This window comes from Protopterus annectens, chromosome 17.part0 (assembly GCF_019279795.1).
Source record: "Protopterus annectens isolate FY-2018-M chromosome 17.part0, PAN1.0, whole genome shotgun sequence".
Lineage (NCBI taxonomy): Eukaryota > Metazoa > Chordata > Ceratodontiformes > Protopteridae > Protopterus > Protopterus annectens.
In genome coordinates this window covers 120,795,564-120,822,275 of record NC_056751.1, presented here as the reverse complement: position 1 = coordinate 120,822,275, position 26,712 = coordinate 120,795,564, and positions in this window count along the sequence as shown.

Here is a 26,712-nt window from a genome sequence, read left to right as displayed (position 1 = left end):
GCACAATATGATAAAATGGTTTCAAATATATTATCTGAAGAAGGATATTATGCTAAATTACAATATAACCCTTTACGAAGATTTTTAACAGAGTTAGATGATATATTGGAACATGGAGAAAGATTTTTTTTTTTGAAACATAAAGATGTTAAAAAATTGATTGTTAATACACTCAAATACGCATATATATATATGCTATCCCTAAAATACATAAAAGTCTGCAAATCCCCTGGTACGACCTATTATTTCAGGAATAAGATCTTTCCCAGAAAATGTTAATTTTTTTTGGATTTTCATTTCAAGAAATATTTAACTGCCATACCCTCTCATGTTAAAAATACTCAGCAGATTTGTCAAGAATTGGTTAATCTAGAATGGAAAGATGATTCATTTTGGGTAACAGTGGATGTCACTGCTTTGTATTCTAACATTGATAAAAGATGGGGTATGGAGGCAATGGCCAGAAAACTGAGGGAAAGGCCACGCTCTTCAGTTTTGCTGACCCTCCTTGAATTTTGCTTAACTCATAACTATTTCACATGGAAGAATGAATTTTTCTTACAAAGGAGGGGAACGGCGATGGGGGCGGCCTTTGCCCCATCATACGCTATCATTTATATGGGTGATTTTGAAAGTCAGTTTATGTTGTTACAGGATTATTATGTGTACTATAAGAGATGTATAGATGATTTGTTATTCATTTGTAAGGGTGATCAGTCTGAGTTTGCGGAATTTATGGAAACTCTGAACAATAACCCACATGAATTGAAATTCACTTGGGGCATTGATAGGGAGAGCATCTCATTTTTGGATGTTATGTTTTATGTAGATAACAACAAGAGGATACAGCACAAACCATATAGAAACCCCTCAGCTGTTAACAATTTCCTGCATGCTACAAGTATGCATCCTCCCCACTTGATTGAGTCATTACCATATGGGGAATTCAAAAGAATCATTATGAATACCTCTGAAGTCAATTTAAAGGAAACAAACTTAAATGAGGTATATATTAAATTAAAGAACAGAGGGTATGCTGACAGAATATTGCAAAAAGCAGAGAATAAGATCATAGGAACAAGTGAGGACTGTACAAGGGTTGGTGGAAATTATAATGGAAGAAAAATCAAACATAGTACAGAGGATGGAGAGGGAGAAGATAAATTGTTTTTTGTTACAAGATACTCTGATTTTTCTCCCATTTTACAGAGAATTGTTAGGCAAGCATGAGAAATTGTCAGTGAGGACAATTCAATTGGCTGTTTGTTTCCTAAACACATATTGTTTTCTTATAGTAGGTATAATAATTTAAAAGAACTACTTAACAGAAAAGGTTTAAAATCAACATGTTTGGATGTAATGGGTAAAATTTTTGAGACCTATAGCTGTGGTAATTGTTCAATATGTAATCTAGTAAAAAATTTCGATAGTAGAAAGATTTATGGAAAATTGTATAGGGCCTATGAATATTATAATTGCAACAGCTGTGGTGTGATCTATATATTGGTTGTGACTGTGATCCAACTTCCTGGTATATTGGTCAAACTACCAGGAAGGCCAAAGTACGAATCTTAGAGCACTTGTGTAATGTGAGGAGACAGAGGTTAGAGAGTCCCGTTGCCATGCACTTTATGTCTAAACATCAAGGGTCAGACAAGAGTTTATTCTTTAGTGTCATAGCACGACCGACTAATATTTGTGGGAATTTTAAAAAACAATTAAACAGACTAGAGAGTAGAATGATCATCAGTTTTCATACATGATGTCCTTATGGAATGAAGTTGGAAAATAATTTAAACATTTAGATAAAATAAGTAAAATGCAATAATTTATTACATTAGAAAATGTATGTATTAGGATATGAATTTCTCATACATATAAATATTTAATGCATCAAAAGAAATTTGAAAACATTGCAATATATTAACATAAGATTGTACTATTGTTAAATAGCATTGGATGTAGTTAGATGTAATATAATATACAGATAGTTTAGGGTTCAATCAATGTTTTGGTTGTAGAGAGAAACATACACATATAATGGGGAAGGATGAGTTAATATTGTGTTTATAACAGACACACTGAAAATATGTTGAAAATATGTATTATGTATTTACATTCCACTCAATATTGTTATTAAAAACATATATATAAAGAAAGTAAAGGAAACATTAAGGAATGGATATATTTAAAAGGAACTAAAAAATGCAATGGTATTTGTGTATGCATATTTGTTTTGAACATCCAGTTGTTATTGAATGTAGAAATGGTAGTGCAATACATATTTAAAAGTGTAAAAATTTAAAAGTATTATACTTTTACTAGTCTGTTTGATGTTTTGAAGCACCATTCATTTTAAATTTTGGCTTAGTAGCATTATAATTATTCAGTTATTTAATTGTTAAAGAAATTAGTTGATTGAAAAAGAGAGGTGTGTGTGTGTGTGTATGTATATATATATATATATATATATATATATATATATATATATATATATATCTATAGGAACACATTTGTAATGATAAAATGTTCCAACAGAAGGCAAGAAGCCGAGATACCAGAACGTGTTCATAAAAGAAGTTTTCGTGTCCTACAGTGGTGTTCCAGTTTCTTTGGTTAGCATGTGTGTATTGGAGAGTATTGTCAGTTTTTATGTATGTAGAAAGTAAGAGGTATAGCTACCTGCTGTCTACAACACCGCTGCCCACACACAGAAGGGATGAGAAAGAGAGAGAAAGAAAGAGAGAGAGAGAGAGAAGGAACCTGAAGATAAACCAGGTATGTGCAACATGTAAGCATGTAACTGAATGCAGTAATTGGTCTGTAAAAATGGGATAGATGATTATGAAAGATGTATATGTGCCATCAGTACTTGCTGTAATGATGTCCTGCTTAACAAATGCTATGGACATAACATACGGCTCTGTTTGCAGTGGGCCATACCTGTCAACTGTGCAGATCTGCACATAATGTCAATATTTACCCATCATAGTGTTTGTTCTGTTCCTCCAAACATCTATATTACTCTGGCAAATAGCTGAAGGTGGAAGTAATGAAGTCATGACAGACACATGAGTTTCAGACCCCACCACTTTCAGAAAAGTCATGGTAATGTGAAATGTATCATGCACAAACTTCATAGGTTTTTAATAGGCATATATACGATCTGTCCCTATATACCCCCCCTAATGTTAGGCTTTGTCCATATGTGATGCTTTAAGAGGTGGATAGGTTGGGTCACAGCTGAGGAGCCTGACACACCCTGGGAAAGGACAGTTCACATATGGCAATCACTACAGTGTCTGTCAAACAGTCGTGTCTGTGCCACTGTTAGGCCAGTTAATGGGATGTTGCCCATATCCATATGTTACCTGTGAATATGAGTATTCTACATGTTTGTATTGTAAAACTAGGATACCTATATAAGGCATGAGCATAGTAAAGCACTGTTGCAGATGTGTGTGTTAAACTGCATGTGATATGTTGAATTAATAACATTCAACTGTACAGCGTTCTTCTGGACAAAGTTCACAGTTGTGACAGATATCTGTAGTCACTTACACATATACTTGCATTATGGCAGCTAGATACGTTATCAAAATTGACTTCCCTGTGTTGTCACCCACTAATGTGGACCAATGACCAGAAGTCCTGATATAACAGGTTGAGACGTATAATTGAGCTGCAAGACTGTAAATACAGTGTGCCATAATGACATAGAATGCAAATGTTTACCAGGTATCCCTTGAGCATGTATATATATATATATATATATATATATATATATATATATATATATGCATATATTCAGCTGAAAGGCACAAAAGTAATAACATGGGTCACAAGCAGTCCGGAAAATAGGATGTGCATGTTGCACATGTGTGTAAAATCACTGTTACTACATACAACAAAATGAAATGTGTACTGCTACTGATTGTTGCATTGCCATGACACTGATATGAGTACTACAGTAGGCATGCTTACCACGTAGTAATCAGAGAAGTGTACAACTGTGTTATGACCCACTGTCCATGCCTACCACTAACAGCTATATCAACACCCATATACACTGGATATCAAAGTGTACACACCCCTGTTGGAATGCCAAGTCTGTGTGCTGTATGCCAGTGAGACCACAGGAAGTCATGTCATAGGTTCATAGGTTCATAGGTTGGTACTAGGCTATCAGCCCTAGGGCCTACACAAGCCTAGCCATAACAATTCCCTGGCTATTTCTTCCCACACTATTTACTTCCCTGGACCCCTGTATAGCAGGGCGACTGACGTGATCCCCGGGGTGAATTTCCTTTCTCCCATCCAATCGTCAAGGTTCCTTTTGAAGAGGACCAAAGAGGCACTCTGCTTGACATGTATGGGCAATCTATTCCAGAGTCTGGGGAGTCTCTGGGTCAGGAACCTATCCCTCCAGCATGTTTTGTTTATTGTGATGACAAGGTTTAGATCCCTGGAGCGTGTGGCTCTGAGGGATTGGGATTTCTTTAAGTGTAGCATGTCCAACAGCTCTGAGTTTGACATGGCCTTGTATGTTAAGCAAAGATCGCCTCTGAGTAGACGATATGCGACAGAGTATAGCTGGAGTTTTTTAAGGCGGTCAGCGTAGGTCATCCGCTTTAGGCCTGTGATTCTTTTAGTGAGGTATTTCTGTGGCCTTTCCAATTGTTGCAGATGTCTTAAGAGGTACATACCAAACGGGGCATTGTATTCTATAATGGGGTCTAATGAGGGATGAGTACAGTGGGACAATGACCTCCTTTTTTCTGGATGAAAAGCCCTTAGTGATGAGGTGTGCCACATAGAAGGATTTCCTGACTGTTGTGGCGATGTGGTTATTGAAGGTGAGACCACTGTCCACCTGTGTCCCTAAGTCTCTTATCAAACTTTCGGTGTTTAGTGTACTGCCACCTATATGGTAATTCACGGATACATGTTTTTTCCCAAAGGGGATAACTATACATTTCTTGGCATTGAGCTTGAGCCCATGGCTCTGGCACCAAGCATCTGTTTCTGTAAGGCCCTTTTGTAGAGTATCCACATAATTTGGGGATTCAATAATGGCTCCCAATTTGCAGTCATCTGCAAACTTTGTTATTCAGAGTCCCTTAGTGTTGGCCTGTACTTCAGAGAAGTATATGCCAAACAAGAGCAGTCCCAGGACTGAACCCTGAGGTACTCCACTTGTCACTTGTCTGGAGTTGGATTTGGAGTCGGCTACTTTTACAGTGTGGGTTCTATCAGTAAGCCAGTTAGCAACCCATTGGGTGATGTAGGGATTAATGCCCAGCTTAGTAAGTTTATCTATGATTCCAGAGTGGGGGATGGTGTCAAAGGCCTTGGCAAGGTCTAGATAGGCTGTGTGGACCACCTTACCCTTGTCCATGGCTCTGGAGACTGATTCGAAGAAGTCAATCAAGTTCAGGAGACAAGATCGGCCCTTCACGAACGCAAACTGGTCAAAACATTTCCCACCTCAAATGTGACCAATAACATGTACAATTCTATTGAAAAAGAAACAAAGCTGTTTCATGGAAGGTGAGCAACCATTGCCAAGTGAAGATGTGATATGACGTTAGAGTACAAACAAAGACAAATGGATGTTGTAATCACCTCAACAGGTGTTTACACAACATACCAATGTAAGGGTGTGCACACACATTCAACTGGCTTACTGCACTGAGTATTACTTCCTATGTGCTGGAGGGACAGTTTCATTACCCAGAGACTGTCCATGCTATGGAATAGACTTCCCATACATGTCAAGCAGAGCACCTCACTAGCCCTCTTCAAGAGAAATCTTGATGAGTAGATGGGAAATAGAAAATTCACCACAGGGATCACTCTAGTGGCTTTACTCGACAGAGGCACTGGGAAGTAAGGTCAGGTGGCACAATGCCAGGGTAATCCCATGGGCTAGATTTGTAAAGTCTCCAGGGCCATTAGCCTAGTACACTTATGAACCTATGAACCTATATGTTTCCACAGGGCAGGTTGTTATGTTCCCTAATGAACTGAGCAACCTATAAGACACACCACAGGTGGGGATTGTGTTGACGTGCTTTTGTGGGGTCATGTTCCAATTGCACAAGTACCATGCATTGTAACAGGGGTGTGTACACTTCATATCCACTGTAGCTATATGGAATCAGCAGTACCTTACCTGTACAACCATCCTCCACCAGCGATAGAGTAATCCCCCTTGGTGGACACCACCACGATACAAAGCACATAATAGGTTGCTATAGTGGCTGTACAGGGACACATAGGTACAGACCACAACTTGGAAGCAAGTGCACCTCTATCTGAGCAAGCATGTAGGTTCACAGGTGACCTCCTGTAAGGGTGACTATGACTAGAAATCAGACATATGCAAAACACCAAGGCCAATTGCAACCATGTCTGCACATATGTACGCAGTCTCAGACCCAATAACACAATTCAACCTGTAATGGGGGTAAAGCACACCTCATACACACATGCTATGGATACAGGCAACCTGCATCAGACAGGGTAGGTGGAAACAGTGGCACCCTGTCCACAATAGTAGTACAGAGGGATATGCACATCACCCACACTCCTGCCCTCATCAGTGGTGAGCATGGACATAATGCCGACTGATGGTAACAACAGCAAGTCTCCATGGGGCATGAGAACATCACAGTTTGCCTCCTACATGAACACAGGCATGTGCTTACAGTCCCATCACACACTACAGTCAAACACACTCATGCCACTATCCACACTCCATCCACATGGAAGATGGCCACTGTCATCCCTCTACACAGAAATAAATGGTATGTAGTAGATTATGCCATTAAGTCTCCAACACTGGGGGAACTGGACAGGTCAGGGCCAGGAGTGTAATGTAAAATGTACAAGCCATGATAGCTTACCGTGTTATGGTATAGTCTGGATTACTTGCAAGTAATATCCACTTTTGATGTGCATGTGAACAACTGTATGAGGTCCTCTGATCTTTTTTCCTGTTTATGTCTTTCAGGTACAATGTCCCGGGAACACCTGCCCGCATACACACCCATGTAAAAATGATGCTATAATCCAGTTCCTCATAGTCAATCATGCCATCCTCTTCAGGTGCAGGGCCCAGGATCTGCAGGAGAGGACCGCCCTGTGGAACGAGCTTATCCACAGGGTAAATGATGTTGGCCTTCACAACCACAATTATGAGCAGGTGTGGCATTACTGCACATCTGATCCGCCATGCCTGTCAGCATGCCGCTGCTGTTAGGAGGGACCAGCTAGCCACAGGTGGGGGTCATGACATCCAGCCCCCACTGAAACATGCTGAGGAGCTCCTCCCCAGCCTTGGTGCACCCGCTCACCAGCCAAGCCAGCAAGCTGAAGACAGCATTGTGGAGGTGGGTGCCACCCTCACAATGGACGAGGAGTGTGCAGGTAAGGCCCCAGGGCACATTAGTAGACCACTGTTGCTTATCTGTTTTCATCTGTAAAGTATCTACATGTATAAGTCTGTTGCTGCAGTGTAGTAATGAACAGATGTGCATAATCTCTAGTATTGTGGGTTTGTACTGTTGATGTGCTGAAATGCTGCTCCCACCCTGTACCAATACCACAGGTGTGGCTACTGACATTACGTCTCTCACACAACTATTTAGGTTCCTCTGGTATACAACTGGGGCAGCAGCCTGTAGCTGGTGAGTATGGAGTTGTTTTGTTCAGGTTTGCCAATACACCGGCCATGTTATGGCCATGCTATTTGCCATGCACACATTTAACACACCTACCCATAATGCATGCTGTACATGTTCACTTATTGTTGCTATTAAGTGCACTGCATCACAGTGGTCACCATGGTGGCATATCTTATGGGTATGTAAGAGTCCTGCAGTATACCTAACAACCTGTCAGTGGAAGATGTGCGGACAGAGATGAGCATAATGGTGGGACAAATGGCCTACAGTAGGGACATGTCTGAAACATTACCCTTATACAGTGGCTACAACAGTATATACACCACTATTACAATGGCAACTGGTCCTAATCTAAACAACGGCAAATCACAATACCACATTCTACACCTTTTACAACATGTAATGTGATCCTAACATGAGCAATGAATGTGTAATATGGAATCCTATGTTAGGACAACAAATATGGGAAATACATACCTTAACAAACACTGGAATCATATGTGTGCACACTTAACAATATGTTATTTGGAGAGTGTGCACACATATGCTTCCAGTGTTGTGAGGTACTGACAGCATTCACTCTTCTTGGGTACACACCTTCCATACCTTCCATCAAGTACAGGGCCTCAATGTCACACCAAGTAATGGTCTGCTGTCCAAGAAGTATGTCCATGCCATTTGCCCACTCACCTGCAACAGAGGCAGATGTGGCTTGCACACATCTTACAAACCATGAAATGGATCCCATATCTGAAAGGTAGCACTCAGGAGTGGGAAAAGTAGCCTTACCTCACCATTGCATATACTATGACAAATAGTGCAGACAGTCATGTATGTGTGTATGACGTATAGGACAACATTAATGTAGAAAATAAACAGATGCCCATCCTAAACAAATGACAACACATGTTGCAAACTGGTTATGGAGGCTGCCCAGAAACATGCAGCAACACTGAGGGACTTGCAGGAATGTCTAGCAAGTACTGCCTGTGCAGTACCTGTGTTGACAATTGCCTGGAATCTGCATAAGTATGGCCTATGGGTTAGGGTAATCAGACGAAAGAGTTGTTCCACAGGAAACATCATCCAGGGCTCTCTACAGGTAGCATATGCATAACATCAGATCTCTCAAAAGCATGTATTGCAATGTCCAACGGTGTCATGAGACCAGGACCGAAACCTACAGACAGTATTCATAAAGATACATGCGGTGCACAAGCAACACCTCACTCCACCTCAGGACCACCATCCCCATTTTTACCTTGCTGGTGCCAGTGTACACCTTTAGGTTTGCTGTTCATTAGCAGGAACTAGGCTGGCAGACATGGCATTTCGAATTTGGAACACTGCATAATAACACTCATGTGTGGCCCATAGTTGTAAAGCATCTGCAATAAGGCTGAGGATGGGTAGGGGTATCATCCTGAAACATAACAGTGAACTGAAGCATACATCCAAAGCTCGCTAAGAATGGCTGTATCTGAACACAGTCAAGGTCATGAATTGTGCCAGATATAACCCTGACTCCACAGCAATAGTGAAAGCACTGTGTGACCTCCAAGGGCTGTGCACATGACCTGACCTTGCAATCCGGCAGAGTTGGGGGACATTTGTAGGGCGGAGTGACCAAATAATGGCAAGTGAAGATGGGCCATGCTAGTAAACCCCTTCCAGGAATAGTGACTGCTGTAGTTCACTTAACAGGTGCTGCAACAAACCATTGTGTTAAGGGTGTGCACACTTATACAACCCACATATTGTATGCATCTCATTCAGCATCTGCATGACTAACACATTTGTTTGATACTGCATTGGATTGCACAGGTCATATGTCACATATCAGGTGTGTGTAATGTTAACATATGCAGTATTATGGCCCCATTGCATATCATGGAAGAGGCTGGCATGTCAACAAGGGTGTGTACACTCCTCATATCCACATTAAGCTTTGAAGGTTGTCAGTGTATTCTGATTTTATTGCTCATACATGCAATACTGATGATGAGATATGCAAATCAGAGGTCAGGCATTAACTATTGACATCAGTCCTCATATCATCCCAGGTATGTGTCAGACAAATGAAAAGGGGATGTGAGCAACAGAGCAAACATAACTGCCACACATATACACATTCAGCAATGATGTGTACACTTGTGAGGTATGGTGCACGGCACATGACATTGTGCTGTACAGGTGAACAGCAATACTGTGTACATGGGGGCAGTGTGTCCCAGGGGAATGGGCATCACCTACTAACACAACTCATGCATCACAGAGATGTATAATGTTGGTAACAAGGATTGAGTATGGCTGCAGTGCATGCTGCTGAGTGCCATATGTCATGCATGTTGACTGTTGGGTAATGAGATGTCTGTGTAATATCTTTAAGCCACCTCACCTGTAAGTATGTGGTCTTAAATTACATTTTTTGTTTGCCCCTCACAGGTGGCGAGGTGGGTCAGGGTCCCTCCTGCAGGCAAACTGATGTTAGTGTCCATACAGACTCTGACAATGATGATAGGCATGGTGAGGCACAGGCAGGGTTGTCAGGGGCTGAAGCTGTGCCATCGGTTGACATCCCACTTTTATCCACCCCATCACCGCACACAGTCTTAATGCCCATACATACCCCATCACCAGTGGCCATAGATGAGGGACAGTTGGTGGGTGGTGGTATGGGACAGGACAGTGTGGGGATGATGGCAAGTGTGTCTGTACACAGCAGCCATAGCAGGATGACCAGTGAGGTACCACACAGGCAGATGTACAGGGATGCTTGTAGGTGGGCTGCTGGCCATCATGACCCTGGCAGAAGTGCCACAGCAGGTGTCACCAGATGCATGTTTCAGGCCATCATGGAGGCACAGGCATGTAGGGAACATTACACCAGAGAGAGTCTGAGGCTCCAGAGGGCTAATCATTCTGTTGTACTTGACAACATCCATGATCTTGCAGGTGCCCACCGCTATTTTGCAGAGGTCCTGGATAGATGGTTGGGTGAGATGGTGGGAATTCTCGACCATGTGGTGTCTGTGGTAGAGCATGTGGTGGGATTAGGGCGGTGGCCATGTGGACGTAGGTTAGCAACACCAACAGGTGGAGGTCTACATGGATGTGCAACAACTCACGGCTGCTCCCATAGTGGCAGTACCAGCACCAGCAGTGCAGGGCGCATGCTGTTCACACCACACCACAGCAGGTCACGTGCACGTGGTCCTGGCTGGTCCCAACAGGAACGCGGATCCAGTGGACAATTGTCATCATTAGGGGAGAGTAACATGTCTGGGCTTCTGTCTGGTAGTGCCCGTGAAACCCCTGGCAGGCACAGTTCCCATGTCCGTGGCCAGAGACAGTGAACTGTACACCCTGCCATGTATGGTCTGCAGCTGTTCAACAAACCCCTGGAAAGGGCAGCCACATGGCAGACATATGTGCATACATGCCCACACACTTCAGCAACACAGCTAGGGCACCTCCATACCTACGCACACCATATCTGCACAGCCCATTTAATAAAGAACCCCCTAACCCACACACATGATGTCAACCAAACAGCTCAGCCTAGGCCTCTGGCAAACCCACAATGCACCCTGTGCATATGATGATACCTGTGCCACATCCCTGTCATCCATACCATTGATGCAGGGACATGCTAATATGGTTCTGATGCACAGGGTAAATGTACTAAGGTTTAGCAATGTAATGCTGTTTAACATGTTTTCAGCTGGAATGATTAATGCTTACATGTCAGGGTGTGTAGCAGTCCAGCCATGATGCATTATAGCTGTTATTAACACTGACTGATTGTGGTCTCCATAATGTATTCTGTTTGTGTTCTAGGTGGCCATGTGTCAGCAGGATGTTGGTCTGCTGTCCTGTTCTACAAGGGGTGTAACACTGTGGTGACACATTGACTGTGTCATATCTCTGGTACAGCTGAACACAGGAAACAGGTCTGTATAATAGTTACTGCATGTGCCACATGGCTGATAGTTCTGAGCGGTGTATACAGGTGAGTGCATGGTGGCTGATGTCAGCAGCTCTTCTACAGTGGACAATTGTGAGTGTACTGGGTGGCACACACCACATGTCCATGAATAACACACACACAGAGGCTTTGGTGTTGATGCAATACACAGAGAATACTGTTCACCTGGCTGTACTTCATTTTGCAGTGAACTCATTTTGGCCTATGTAATACCACCCAGGCCAAATTGCCAAAACATCACATCAGGAAATAATCAATATGCTAGTTTAATGTCATTGACGATGGTACTGGCAGAGTATATGCCCTCTTCCCCAATGTAGTGCTATCTTGGAGTTGGTAGACATAGGGGTGCTGGTGTGGGTGGCACAACCCTCACTTTGGAGGGTGTGGGGTAGCGTAGAACCACAAATAGTGTGATTAACAACTACTTAACCTGTTAACATAAACTGTACAGTATAACAGCACACTAAGCAGGGGATACCCACAACAATAACCCCACTGTGGGTGGCTGTGGCCACAACAACCATACCCATGTATATATACCAACTCCTGTGTCACTGTACAGCTGTACAGTGGGGAAGAGGGCATTTACACATTTACTACTAGTTTTGTTTGAATGTATTTCCACAAGATGATTGCTTTGAAATGTTACCTTTAGCTAGTTAGTTTTTGGACAAATGATCTCCTGGGACATATATTTTCTGCAAACTGAAGTAGATCCCTTCACATATACACACACTTACTTGGAAACACTGAGAGTAGAGCCCCTACCTAGATACTTATTGCTACTAATGTGTTTGGCTTTAATTGCACACACCACCAAGCTTTTAGGGTGAGGTGTGTTCCGGGTTTCCTGTTAAGTGAAGAACATCACCAGGCCTTGTACAGTATGGTAATGGGGGATGTACTGGGTGTTAATGAACAACACATAGTATGACATACTGTCATATATACATTGGCAAGCACATACAGTCATAGACACATTTGACAGACCTGGGTTTTGCAGTGCTAACTACCTTGCCAGTGAGTACATTCTGTTACAGAGATTTTGCACATAGCACATGCATCACTGGGCTGGATAGTGTAATCAGTTATCTGCATGGTTGATGGTGACAGTGGTCCTCATACAATGGACCTTGGGATATGTACTGGAGGTACCATGGTGTAAAGACAGTATAACCAGCACCCACACCCCACACTGGATATTGTACTCACTGAAACCCATGATAATGCTCTGACATACCCACAATCACATATTGACAAGGACTGCAATACAACCCCTTGTCTATCTAATCAGTGCTACTACAGGAATATGCATTTATTGCACATGCCGCATGGATAGTTGGGTGAGGGTTTGTCATGGCTCTCCTAATGTCAGCAACATCACTATCCCTTATAATGTATGGCAAGGTTTATTGTATTTGGAGAATGTGGCCTCAGAATGCCGTCTCTTACAAATATGCACACTCACACGCATATACACTTGCCAGGACTCAGAGGGTAACTCATGCCCATCTACCCATTTGTAGAACAGTTCTATGCTGGTCCTGCCAGCTCCAGGTAGCCCATAGGGTGACGAGTGTAACAAGGCACATTTAACATCAATTACAGCAGCAGCTGTTTTTACGTATAGCAATTGGGAGTGTAGTGGGTGAGAAGGCCCTCAGAGTATTGTCAACTGCAAGTTTACAAACACACAGATACTGTTATTCTCAGTAATGCACACTGACACATTTGTCATTACTGGGGTCCATAGGAGCAGATGTGCCTAGGTGTGTAACAGACTAATGTCCATGGAGAGGTGAGAAGAGTAGGGCATGTGGGTACACTGGTATCATGCCACCTGACATTTGTCAGCAGGCCATCTATCAACCAATACCACTTTGAGTGATCCCCAGGGTGACAGTTAAATTTAACATCTAATCATCTGATTTTCTCTTTTAGAGGGCCAGTGAGGTGCTCCAGTTGCCATGTATGCAACATATATTACATAACATGGCCAGTGTCTGGGTTAGAGACCTGTACCCAAGCATGTCATATTGACTGTGGTAGTCTGGTTGAGGTATCCTTGGCATGTGGTGCATTCAGGGTGGGGCTTCCTAGCTTTGGCATTCATAACACAGCTGGGCAGACATGTCAGTGTCAGTCAATCATAGATTGCCTGTAAGCAGCCAAGATGGATACCTGGCATCTGCACATCTGTACAGAGGACAGACAGAAATTAGCAACCCAACAGGTTATGCATTAGGATGAATGTTTTGACAGATAGATGTATGACACTGATAGCTATGCCATTACTACATGACAGTAGCCCTCAATGACATGTCCTAAACACATAGACACATAGTAGTCTACAGTTAATATCCACTTATCAGATCATATCCAATAGGGGATACTTAATAACATACAGCTCAGACACCAAGAACACGATAGTCAGTACTCAGAGTCCAGCTTTGCATGCAGGAGTGCATGGTTTCAGTACTACAATCTGCAATCTACTCTTACTTGGAAAAGTACTGTTAAAAGTAGTAACGTAATGATACAATACATGCAAGTGTGACTGCATATAACCTGGGACACTATCCATGTATAAAACACATACAAAGAGAAAAGATTGCTGTACTAGACATGTATACTCAGGTGTCCGATACAGTATACTCACTCCCCTTGCTACTGTAATGACAGCGCATATAAGCATGTTATATACATGGAATTAAATACACTTATTAAAGATATCATTACCCTGCTATTTTATCAGACTGGAATGTGATCACTGGTTACCAGGGCTGAGCTATGCTTAGCAGGTGTAAGCATTGCTTAAATGTAAATGCTAAGTGGATTTGCGCACTGGTAAATGAAGCCTACACGGTGTAAGCACCTTTTCATTTAACCGTATGTTAGCACTGCTTACCTTTGCACAAACCCATGCAAACCCGCTCAAAGTTGCTCAAAACTGCCTTAACCACTCAGTATCCAACCGTCCTTGTTCTGCCTTAGCAACTAAATAAACAGCCTTTGCAGGTCTTGAACCCAGGACCCTGTACATTATTGTCACAGCAGTTAACCACTAAGCCGTGAAGATGTCTGTTGTTATTTCAAATATATCATTCAGCACACATACTGAATATTAGTAAACAACTGCTTTGACTACTACAATTATTTAGTACTTGTAAGTGGAAATAGTGTTGAATCAGTCATGTTTTTATATCTAAATATACACATATCAGATAAATAATAGTGGGATACATCTGGGAAGGTATATACAACACTAATGTTTACATATGACAAGTATATGGATATATATATGTACATATGTAGATATATGTATACGTGTACATACACACATATATATTTATATATATATATATATATATATATATATATATATATATATATATACATATTCATGTGTATATATATATATATATATATATATATATATATATATTTATACATACATACAAATGTATGTATATATAACATATGCCCATAACATGTAGTGGAGTCATACCTCAGCACCATACGTCACAACCTCTTAGTGCAAGGGAATGTAATGTAAGTATTGCAGGTATAAATGTAGAATGTTGCTACAGTAACAGGGGTTGTGTCAACAGATATGTGTAGGAAGTCACTTCCGATACTGACATGTACGCCATCAGTTACTAACAGACATCATAAAATCATCAAAGTGAAGTACAACACAAATCACAGTAATGATCCTGTGGAATACAGCAGAAATATGACAAATATACGTGGACAGTCTGAAGCAATCTAGTTAGTCCAGAGGTATACACAGAACTCCTTAGGGCAAGACATGTGGACCAAGCCTGACAATGTGGATGTTAACAGCCATGAAAATGGGGATATAACACAAATACTGGAGTATATAAGCTCACACAGTTTATGCATTCACATGTCTGTCCTAACACATATTAATCAGACGAGCAGAGGTCCCAAGCCCACACACTTCCCACTAGTTAGTGACATACATCTTCACAGCATCCCACTGCTTTTTCAGAAATACACAACACATATGGTGGCCAGGCAACAGTACATCTGACAAATATTTTATTTATTTATTGACATTTGTTAACCGGGTTAGTCCACCTGGGCTTGTGCCCTATTTTCAGTGGAGACCCGAGGAGAAAAGCTCCATTAATAAACTTTAACAGTACAATACAATGGTAACAATTTTTGAATTAAATACAGGTATAAGAGGCAGAAAGAGATTTAAATAAGTTGTTATACAGGAAAAGGTCAGTATACAAAGTTGAAAGCATACATAGAGTAAAATCACACACAGAAAACATCTATATGCAAAATCACATATAATATTTTACATGTATATTTAAGTAAAAACAGTTCTTTTTAGTCTTTGATTGACTGTAATTAATAAATGGTACTTTACATGGAGTTGCAGATAGTGAATGGAGTAAAATTCATGTGAAAGGAGTAAAAGGAGGCTAAGTAGGGTCATGACAGGGGCAAGTCTTGGAGATGAGCAGAGGAGTTTTTAGTTCATTTTTAAACTGAGTGGAGTGGGTAATGGAGAGTATGTCAAGGGGAAGTTTGTTCCAGGAATGGGCGACAGAATATTTATATAGTATTTTGCCTACAGATTGTTTGGTTGGTAGATGTCCAGTAGCTGCTGGTTAGAAGTACGGAGGGTCCAAGATGGAGTATAGGTAGAGATTAAGGAAGAAAGAGATGGACAGAATGAGGGTTTGTAAAGAATAGAGTGTAGCATATGAAATTGAGATAGCAGCAGTTGTTGGGGGAATTCAAGCCATTGGAGAGAGTTTACTGCAATACAGTGGTGTGAATTGTGTGGTGAATTAGTAATGAATCTAGCTATTTTGTGATAAGCTTGTTTGAGTTTGTTCAGAGTGGTGGCCTGAATATTGGTAAGAACTGGAGTGGCATATAGGAGGGGGGGGGGTTATATCTGGACATAATATCACAGTAGGTAAATACACTGAGCTGCTAGGCATGTCACAAAGCACTGTGTAAACTACAGGCAGACTGCAACAACACTGAACCAAGTTTCCTATGGAGGAATACACATGTATTTACAAATATAGCAGGCACTACTGGCATGTAACAGCATGGAGTAACAGACACCAGTGTGAACGTGCATACCCACAACCATTCTCAACACAGTCACAGTCACATTATGGTAAGCCTAATTAACAGTACAGTATATGGACTGTGTGAACAAAACCATCCTCATATTTGCCGCTCACACACTAACCCTACATATACTGGCCCAATTCACAGTGTAGTCTGATGCCTGACTGTGGTATGGGACATGTCTCAGTCTGGCCCTACAAACATATACACTGATAGGGTACCAGAAACTGGAGAAGCATGCAACGTCAGATAGAGCAGGACCAAGAACACTGACATCTACCATAGCCTGTACACAGGCCAAGTAACATATTCACAATACACTGCTACACAATACTGACACTCTTTCAACAATCACCATAAATACACAGACTTCCCTACTATACAGACTACAACAGAATGTCCAGGTTTTGTCCTCAAATATAAGGCCTACTATACATAACATGTCTAGCAGTCTGCAATATCACTGGCTTGTTATCAGGAATGATGTCAGTAAATAATGATATACTGTACATATGCACCTCGTAATGCATGACATATGGACAAAGGGTGACAGACTTGGGGGACAGAGGCACAAACACGGCTCCCTATTACACTGTCACAGATGCAGGTTGTTGAATACATCTTTGTCTAACTGAAAAGTGAAAAATGGCAAAATAGCGAAGCGGCTTTTCAGTGAATTATTTCCCTGGGAAAGAATTCATTTAGCCGCTTTCACTACTTTGCCTTTTCGGCACTGTAGTGTGATCTCGGAGTTGGTATATTTAAGTAGGGGGTGTGTGGGGGGCACAGCCCCCCATGTCAGGGGGTGTGGGGAAGAAACACCCCACATTACGTAATGTTTTGCAGTTTTTTGTTTTTTGTTTTATTTCGGAACAGCAATTTTTTTTCCTTGGAAAAAAAATCGCTGTTCTGAGGTTTCAACGTTGTAAGCTTTCTCTTACATGGGGTCGATTATATGTCATTTGCTCTTCTGAGTGTGCGATATCATAATATAAACCCACAAACACAGGGCCAATATTGACATATTGCTGTGATAAACTGAGAAAATTCCTGGTGTACCAGGGTTTGTGGTGACATATCTCTTCTGAGGGATATGAAATCAGTAACACACATGGATGTCACCATGTACTCACTGCAATCATCAGAGTATGATACTGCATTTCTAAAGATAGGAAATGTGTGAGTAACACACTGTATCTAAGACTCAAAATTCTGGCCAGTCTGCAGATAGCTTTACAGGTGTTTCCTCAACCTCACAACACTGTCATACCAGACTTTAAATCATGTAGAACAGCCATATCCACACAAACCCTGTTAAATCAACATTACTTCAAATGTAGAACAGCAATACTTACATTCTGTCCCCATGTCTGGAACATCCCCCTCCTGTTTGTTGGCCTGTATCCACAGTGTATGTTGTAAGAGGTATTTCCAGCTACCCTCTGTGATGCTGTTTGTCACACACCCACATGAAGTCCTGCTCACAGTGAAGGAGGGCCAACACTCACATGAAATGCTTAGTTATAGAAGTGTGTTTCCATGCAATTGGCTAAAGGAATGATACCACAGCTGTTCCACATGCAATTAGCAAGTGGGGGACTCCAATTCATACACAGGCCATCAGCTGATCATGAGCATTACCTACAAAAGTCAAACTGCTGCCTATGCAAAACAGATGTACATTTCCACATCCACGAAAGAGAGAGACAGAGAGAGAGAGAGAGAGAGAGAGACAGACAGACAGAAACAGAGATCTAGAGACATAGAGAAAGTAAGAAAGGAAGAGAGTAAGAACCAAGTGTGTTTGTGTATGATCCATGGGTGGAGACTGGTATCTGGGTATTATAACTGTTGCCTATATTGTTTACTAATCCATACTGTCACATAGTAATTGCACATGTCTGTGCACATTTATGGCTGTTGATTGTCTACAACAACTTCTACAGTGTTTGAAAACTGTTGGCCTTGTAATGTGGATATTGGGACATATAGGTCCTCAATATAATGATGTAGCAAAATCCACACTGCAATGGATCCTGTCATTACACAATCACCCCCACACCCACAAAGGATACTGATGACACACACACAAACACACACTTACCAGTACTGAGTTTCAAACCCCTATCTGACTATGTATTGCTATTACAGTGTTATGCAGTTATTGTGCATGCCACTGAGCTTACATGTTGGAGAGCTGTCCAAAGGAATCTTTAAAGGTGAATAACATCAGCAGCACTGCTAAAGGAGGGGTAAGGGAAGTGTAGTAAATGTGAATGTCCACAAAATCAGGTGTCAACAAAGGCACACACACGCTCTCTCTCACAGAAACACGCACATTACCACAGTTGGCAGGATCAGAACTCCTACCTAACTAGTTTGCTACACTACAGTATTACGCAGTTATTGCAAGTGCTACAGAGCTTATATGGCTGAAACATGGCCAAAGGGTTATTTCAAGGTGACTGACATCAGCAGGCATGCTAACATAGGGCAATGGGAGGTGTAGTGAGTGTGAATGGCTTCAAAATCATTTATCTCCACACACACCCACACACACACACACACACACACACACACACTTACCAGTACTGAGATCCATAGGCTCATTGCTTCACATGTGTGTAGTAGGTGAATGGACCTGAAGGCTGTACAAGGCTAGGCCAAGGGAATACCTTGGCATCAGGTGCTACATGAACAATAGTCCACAGTGTGGCTCAGGGGTGTAGTCCCTGGAGTAGTCCCCAGGGGTGGGTATTGTATTCACCATCCACTCATCTGGGTTACTATTGTGGATGGGCAGTAATGACCACTGCTTCCCATGTATGTGATCTATATTCCATAACATGGGCAGTGTCTGGTTTGTGCACATGTCCCACATGCATGTTCTTTGATGTATGAAAGTGTATTTGAGGTCTCTGGGGCATGTTGTGTGGACAGATTGTTATCTTCTGATGTAGCATTCCTGACCATATTTGGTGAGACCTGGCTATGTAAATGAGGTTGTGCTTGCATCTACATTGATAGCATGATATGGGTATTCAGTGGAGTTAGTGGCATCTGTCCATACAGGGCATGTATATAAGGCATGATATTCCCTTTGTGGGTTATGTTTCAGACTGTACAGTTGTTGCAGGCGTCCAGTGGGGAACATAGCAAAAGGGCCACTGTGCACATTTATTTGCCTACTGAGGGGATGGAACAGGGTGCCATGTCCTTTTACTTGCTGGGTAACACACACTCAGTCAAGAGATATAACACATCAAAGTACTTTCTGATGTCAGTAGCACTGTTGTGGTCAATAGGCATGTAGTCTACTGCAATCACACCATGATTACTATCTGTGAGGCAATATGCAGAGAACTACCAATATAGTGGTTGTTGCCTAGCCAAGTGTGTTTGAGTATGAGACATGGGTGGAGAACATTCTCTGAGTAATAGAAGGGTTGCCGATATTGTTCACCAATCCATAATGTCACATGTAGGGCTATGGATTGTCTACACCAACCTCTCTGGTGTTTGACATCTGTTGTCCTTGTAAGGTGGACATTGTGACATAGGTCCTCAACATAATAATTTAGCAAAACCCACCCCACAATGGATCCTTTTATTACAGGATCACAGCAACCTCCACACAGAATACTGATGACAGACACAAATACACACACTTGCTAGTACTGAGATTCAAACCCCTACCTAGCTATGTATTGCTAGTATAGTGTACTGCATTTATTGCGTGTGCTATGGAGCTTATAGGATGGTTGTTGTCCCAAGGTACTTCTATGGTGAGGAACATCACCAGCCCTTGTAAATACTGGCATTGGGTGACGTAGTGGGTGAGAGATCCCAAAAATAAGTTTACCCTACACACACATTTACATTTGCTAGGGGTGAGGTTCAAACTTCTATCTAACAATCTTTATAGACCATTATATTACACATTTACCACATGCACCACTGACCTGACATGGTTTAGGGTTGGCAACAGGTATTTCAAAGGTGGATGACATCTGCAGGACTGCTAAAGACAGGCTCTGAGATGTATACTGGGTGTAAATGGGGCCAAAATCTTTGAAGTACAGACATACATATGTACACACACATGCACTTGCCACAGATGAGATTCAAACCCATACTACATTGTTCTGCATTTATTGCACACGCCACGGAGCTTACATGTTGGAGAGCTGTGCCATGGTATCTTTGAAGGTGACTAACATCAGCAGCAGTGCTAAAGGAGGGGTAAGGGGAGAGTAGTAAGTGTCAATGTCCATAAAATCAGGTATCATGAAAGACACACACTCTTTCACACAAACACACACAGTTGCCATGCTTGGGATTAGAACTCCTACCTAGCTAGTATGCTACACTATATTATTATGCAGTTATTGCAAGCACCATGGAGATTATATGTTGGAGAGCTCTCCACAGGTATCTTTGAAGTTGACTAACATCAGCAGCAGTGATAAGAGGGGTAAGGGGAGAGTAGTAAGTGTCAATGTCCATAAAATCTGGTATCATTAAAGACACACACACACTCTCACACAAACACACACAGTTTCACAGTTGCCATGTCTGGGATTAGAACTCCTACCTAAACAGTATGCCACACTACAGCATTATGCAGCTATTCTAAGTGCCACGGGGCTTACGGGGCTGGTATTTGTCCAAAGGGTTATTTCAAGGTGACTGACATCAGCAGCCACACTAAAGTAGGGCAATAGGAGGTGTAGTGATTGTGAATGGCCTCAAAATTATTCATCTCCACAAACACACACACACACACACACACACACAGTTTCACATTGCCATGTCTGGGATTAAAACTCCTATCTAACTAGTTTTCTACATTACAGTATTACACACATATTGCAAGTACCACGCAGCTTATAGGGCTGAGACTTGGCCATAGGGTAATTTCAAGGTGACTGACATCAGCAGGAGTGCTAACATGGGCAATGGGTAGTGCAGTGTGTGTGTGAAGGGGCCATAAACCATTCTTCTGGAAACACAATCACACACTCAGTCACACACAACTTTACATTTGACAGGACTGGGTATACAAATGCTAGATGAATACTGATTCGTACTATTATGTTACACAGTTATCACAAGCACCACAGGCACTATAGGGCAGAGGGCTACCAAAAGCAATGTCTACAGTGATTGACATCAGCACATCATGTAATATCAGTCAATTGGATGTGTGGTGGGTGGGAAAATGCAGAATGATGGAAAGCTCTCTGTCACTGTATGTCTCTCTCTTTCCTGCATCTCTGTGTGTGTATGTTTGACCTATTATAGTATGTTGGCCTTGGATATGTGTGTGTATTCCTATCCAATGTGTGTGCAAAGCATGAATGGTGTACAATGTGGTGTGTGTGCACAGACATCTGTGACTGACAGATATGTATAGTCCACTGTGTTGTCAGACATGGGCTTCATTTCTCTAAGTGTAGGAGCATGCCCGGTATGACCTTCTGTATTGAGTGTGTGAATCCATTCCAGGTAGGTTGTACTCCAGTCCAGGGTTTGGTGTTCTACACCTAAAGCTAGCGACCTGTTTCTGCAGGATATGTGTAGATAGGTTGACAATATGGAGTCACAATGGGCGACAGATAGTGGGATGCTCTAACTATTGTGTCTGTGCTGCTTGTGTTACATGGTTGGTGTTAGCAGAGATATTCAGACATATGTACTGTTTTACACTGTGATGTATTATGCCATCAACTACTGACAGATATACTTATTTGCTCACAGTTATTTCCTGGGAAATACAAGATGAATGAAGCTGTGTCCAGTATTGTGGTCTGCAGCCTACATATTCTTGGATACTCATGCCATTCTGGAGGGGTAGCTGCAGACACTTGTTGATGGGTCTGTGTAAATGGTCCAGCACCTTGGTACTGTGGTGGCTGAGGATCCCCTTCTTGTACATATAGTGATGTAACAGAATGGCTATATCCTGCTGTGGCCATACCTCTCAACTGTACAGATTCACCCAGGTTACCCAGAGGCAGGGCACATATATCTGGTCAGTTCCCCTTCACATTGTGGTTTATGAGCAGGTTTGTAGCCACCCATTACTGGGTTTGCAGGCAGGGGTAGTATGGGCACACATCAGAGTTTCAGACTTCACACACTCCATGACATCCATGCTTCTACACCCCCCACTCTGTTATTCAATCCTCTTCCTAACATTATGCGAGCAATATCTGAGAAGTATCCCTATCGTTGTTCCTTCATCCCAATGGTATTTAGGGGTTGGCTCACAGTTCATGCAGTATGACATGGTGGTTATGCTGCTAGGATTTGTCAACATGGCCTTGCATTTGTGTTCTGTTGACTGTGTTATGTTGTTAGTTGGGACTCCATGAGATAACATATACTGGCACTAAGTGTGAGGCACAGGCCTTTGACAGAGGACTGTAGGCCATTTGATAGTGATGCAGGCCATCTTTAGCAGGCCACAGCATTCTGTCACTCCTACATTCCCTGGCTGAGAGCCACTTCATTCCCCTGAGGTGACAGGGTAAGTGTGCAAGGTGTTAATGGCAATAGTCCCTGTCCATATTAATCCATTGGTCTGGATGCTGGCAGGGTGCTGCTTACAGCTAGGGACACACCTGCATGGGACACCTCTTCTGCATGCTGCATTCTGTGAGTATTCCCATACAGAAGTGGGAGTCATACTGTACTCATTCCCAGCAGCAAGGATATGACCTGTGATAAACCTGTTGCTGATGGTGGGGTGAGCTGAGTGCATGTGTGATATGGAAACTTCTTGTAGCTGACTCACAGATATACCTGGGAAATTCCCCTTATGCTGCCCTGTGCGGGGACATAGACAGTCTCACATTACTTCATAACTGTGCCTTTTGTGGTCTGCCACTGATTGGCCAGACTAAATCAGTATTCCATACTACACAGACAATTAATGTGCTGCTAACCTGTATGTACAATTCCAAAGGTGTGTGCAGTTGACAGTTACATTTTATGTACTCTGTCTAGGGTACTTCCACCTGTGTACTGTGTGTATGTCTGGGCCCACATTCATGGCATGTCCATCTTTCAGACGGTGACAGATATTGACATCTGGACAGTGAGTATGGATGACTGCTGACATGGGTATTGCTGAGAAGCATTGTGGTTGGCACCACAGTTATCGGAACATGGCCCTGTCATCAACAGTACTGTCCATAGGCCACCGAGGCACAACCCTCCATGCCTACATGCTGACCATTTCCAGACAATATTGAACACACAACCTAACACACGGACACCTGCATATTGTACACATGCAACAATCTATCCTGTAAATTGGGCCAGCTCAGGTAATCTGTGCTCCACTGTTATTAAACCCACACGTACATGTTACTGCATTTCTACATAGGAGTGTGTGTGTGTGGGGGGGGGGGGGAGTGCACCTGATGACTTTAAACATTTACTATGACTGTACTGGTATGTCAGGTACTCTGTTGGCTTCCATTTCATTTTGTATTCTGACCTGTCATGTAGACTGGAGGCATATCAGTAGAGTACAGATCTTAGGTTTTATTGACCTACATTTCAGTTTCAGACTTCTTAGCCTTCAGAACTAACATACAACTGCCGGACCTGTTGTAGTCTGTCTGTGTAGGTGTGGAGGAGGGCTGTTCACCATTGCCATCAATTGGAGGCCTTAGCCCAGCCTTTCTTTTATGGTCATCTACACCTGTCCTGCTGGCTGAGGCTGGTGTTGAGTATGTGAGCCTCACTAACATGCATGTGTGTGTCCTATGGACACACATTTGGGCCATCACATGTACTGCGGTGGGATTTGTCACCTTGTCTAGTACTGCCTAGTATGTTGAAACCAGTATTTGTTATGGATTTCATGCTGCCCATATAGATGTCCACTATCTGCTGCCATCCCATTCAGCCACCCGATTCCCTTGCATGCTCATATCCATACCATAGATACAACTATCAGAACATACTACTCCATTCAGCAATTGATAGGAAGATGACTTACCTTGTGGCTGTTCCAGTATTGAGGACTGTGCTAGAGAGCTGACTATGTCAGATACACATAGTACACTCCTATACATGGTAAAGCACAGGAGGTGCCATGTTTGGCATCCCTTTTACTGTATGTGTGAGTCAGAGAGAGAGGTGTCATTCCCTGGGTCCCTACCATGTCAGTGTATGTGCTATGTGTTGCCTCTTTGCCAAAGCCTGGGCATATGGGCATGCCTCCTTCTGCCTACATGGGCAGGCTCAGGTTGTTCCTCCTCTGAGTCCGTCAGTGCCTGTGATGGACTTGGCAATGGTGGGGGGGGGATGTGTGGCCTTATTCCATGCTGTTCCTGCTGCAGCTGTTTCCGCAGGATCATATTGTGTAGCATGGCACATACATGAACATTTGTGTACATGTAGCTGGAGAGTACTGCAAGGCTCCACCAGATATGTCCAGGCAGCAGAACTGTGACTTGAGCATCCCAAACACATGCTCTATTATGATTCTGGTTTGTGAGTGTGCCTCATTATGGAGTTCTTGTTTGGGTGTGTGTGCATTTCTGATGGGTGTCATCAGCAATGGCTCCAGTGCGTAACCAGCATCCCCCACTAGTTGGCTATATGGGATGTCTCCACTGGCAAATGACTGGTACAGCTGTGTCATATTCCAGATGTGTGTGTCGTGATAGCTTCCAGGGCTGCCAGCACACACATTCAAGATAATGCCCTGGGCATCGCACCTGAGCTGGCAGTTGATGGAGCGGAAGCCGTTGCATGTAGACCCTACCCCGCTCACCAGATGGATGTGTATGTGCTTGCAGTCCATAGCACCCATTACCTTAGGGTATTCTGCTATTTGGTAGAAGAGACGCATATTGCTGGTCAATGCCTCATGGGTGTTGAGGAAATATATGTGCTCACCGGCATGTGCTGACATGGCATCCAAGAACTGGTGGAGTACCCTGGATGCTGATGCCTGTGAGATCCACATGATATCCCCAGTTGCCCTTTGGAAGGTACCTGTGGCTATTATTCTTAAGCCTAAACATACCTTGGTATCCACTAGGCTGAGTTCCCCTCTGTTGGTTCTGTGTGTGAGGTGTGTACCCGACACAGCTCAACAATCTGCTGTAGAATGTCCCTGTCCACCCTATAGCGCTCCACTATCTCCGGCTCATGTATCCCCTGGTAGTTTGAGTCTGTACACTCTTCTCCTTCTCCTCACTGTGGGTTGGTCATCAGCATTCACATCCTCACCACCCTCATCCTCTTCCACATATTGATGTATAATACAACAGTAGCCCCTAAGATTTTATTAGTTTTGTCAGGTAAAATTTCCCCATCTGTGTACACCGGTGGTGTAGAGTTTGTGGGAAAAAACAGACTGGAAGGTATTTGCATAGCTTATAGTATGTGCTGGGCTGTTCCATGTGTAATTGGCTGGTTCTGATACATTTGACCGCCAGATATGCTAGTTCTCCTTGATTGCCTTCCTACTGCTGTTTTCCCTTCCCATTGCCTTCCTGTTTAAGCCCCAAGGCACGGCGCACATACCCAGTGCTCAGTTGTGAACAGAGCTGCTATTTCCTGTTTTTTTTTTTTTGTTTGTTTGCTTACCCATTTAGGCAATGTAAACATTGCTAGGCAGCCTCAGGCACATCCCCTTCCTTAGCTGTGCTTAGCTAATGGCAAACACGGGCCACAGAGCTTCAATAAGCTTACAGCATGCATGACACTCCCCCTTATGAGGCCATCTACCTCATACTTATTCCATGGTGTTGCTGTACATACACGGTTGGGTGCAAGCTAACACTGAGAGGAAATGTGTGATTATAGCAATAACCCACGCCTGGGTGTGGGTAATGCGGGATTTACCCACGGTTGGCATGGTTTGGTCCCAAGGGCGAA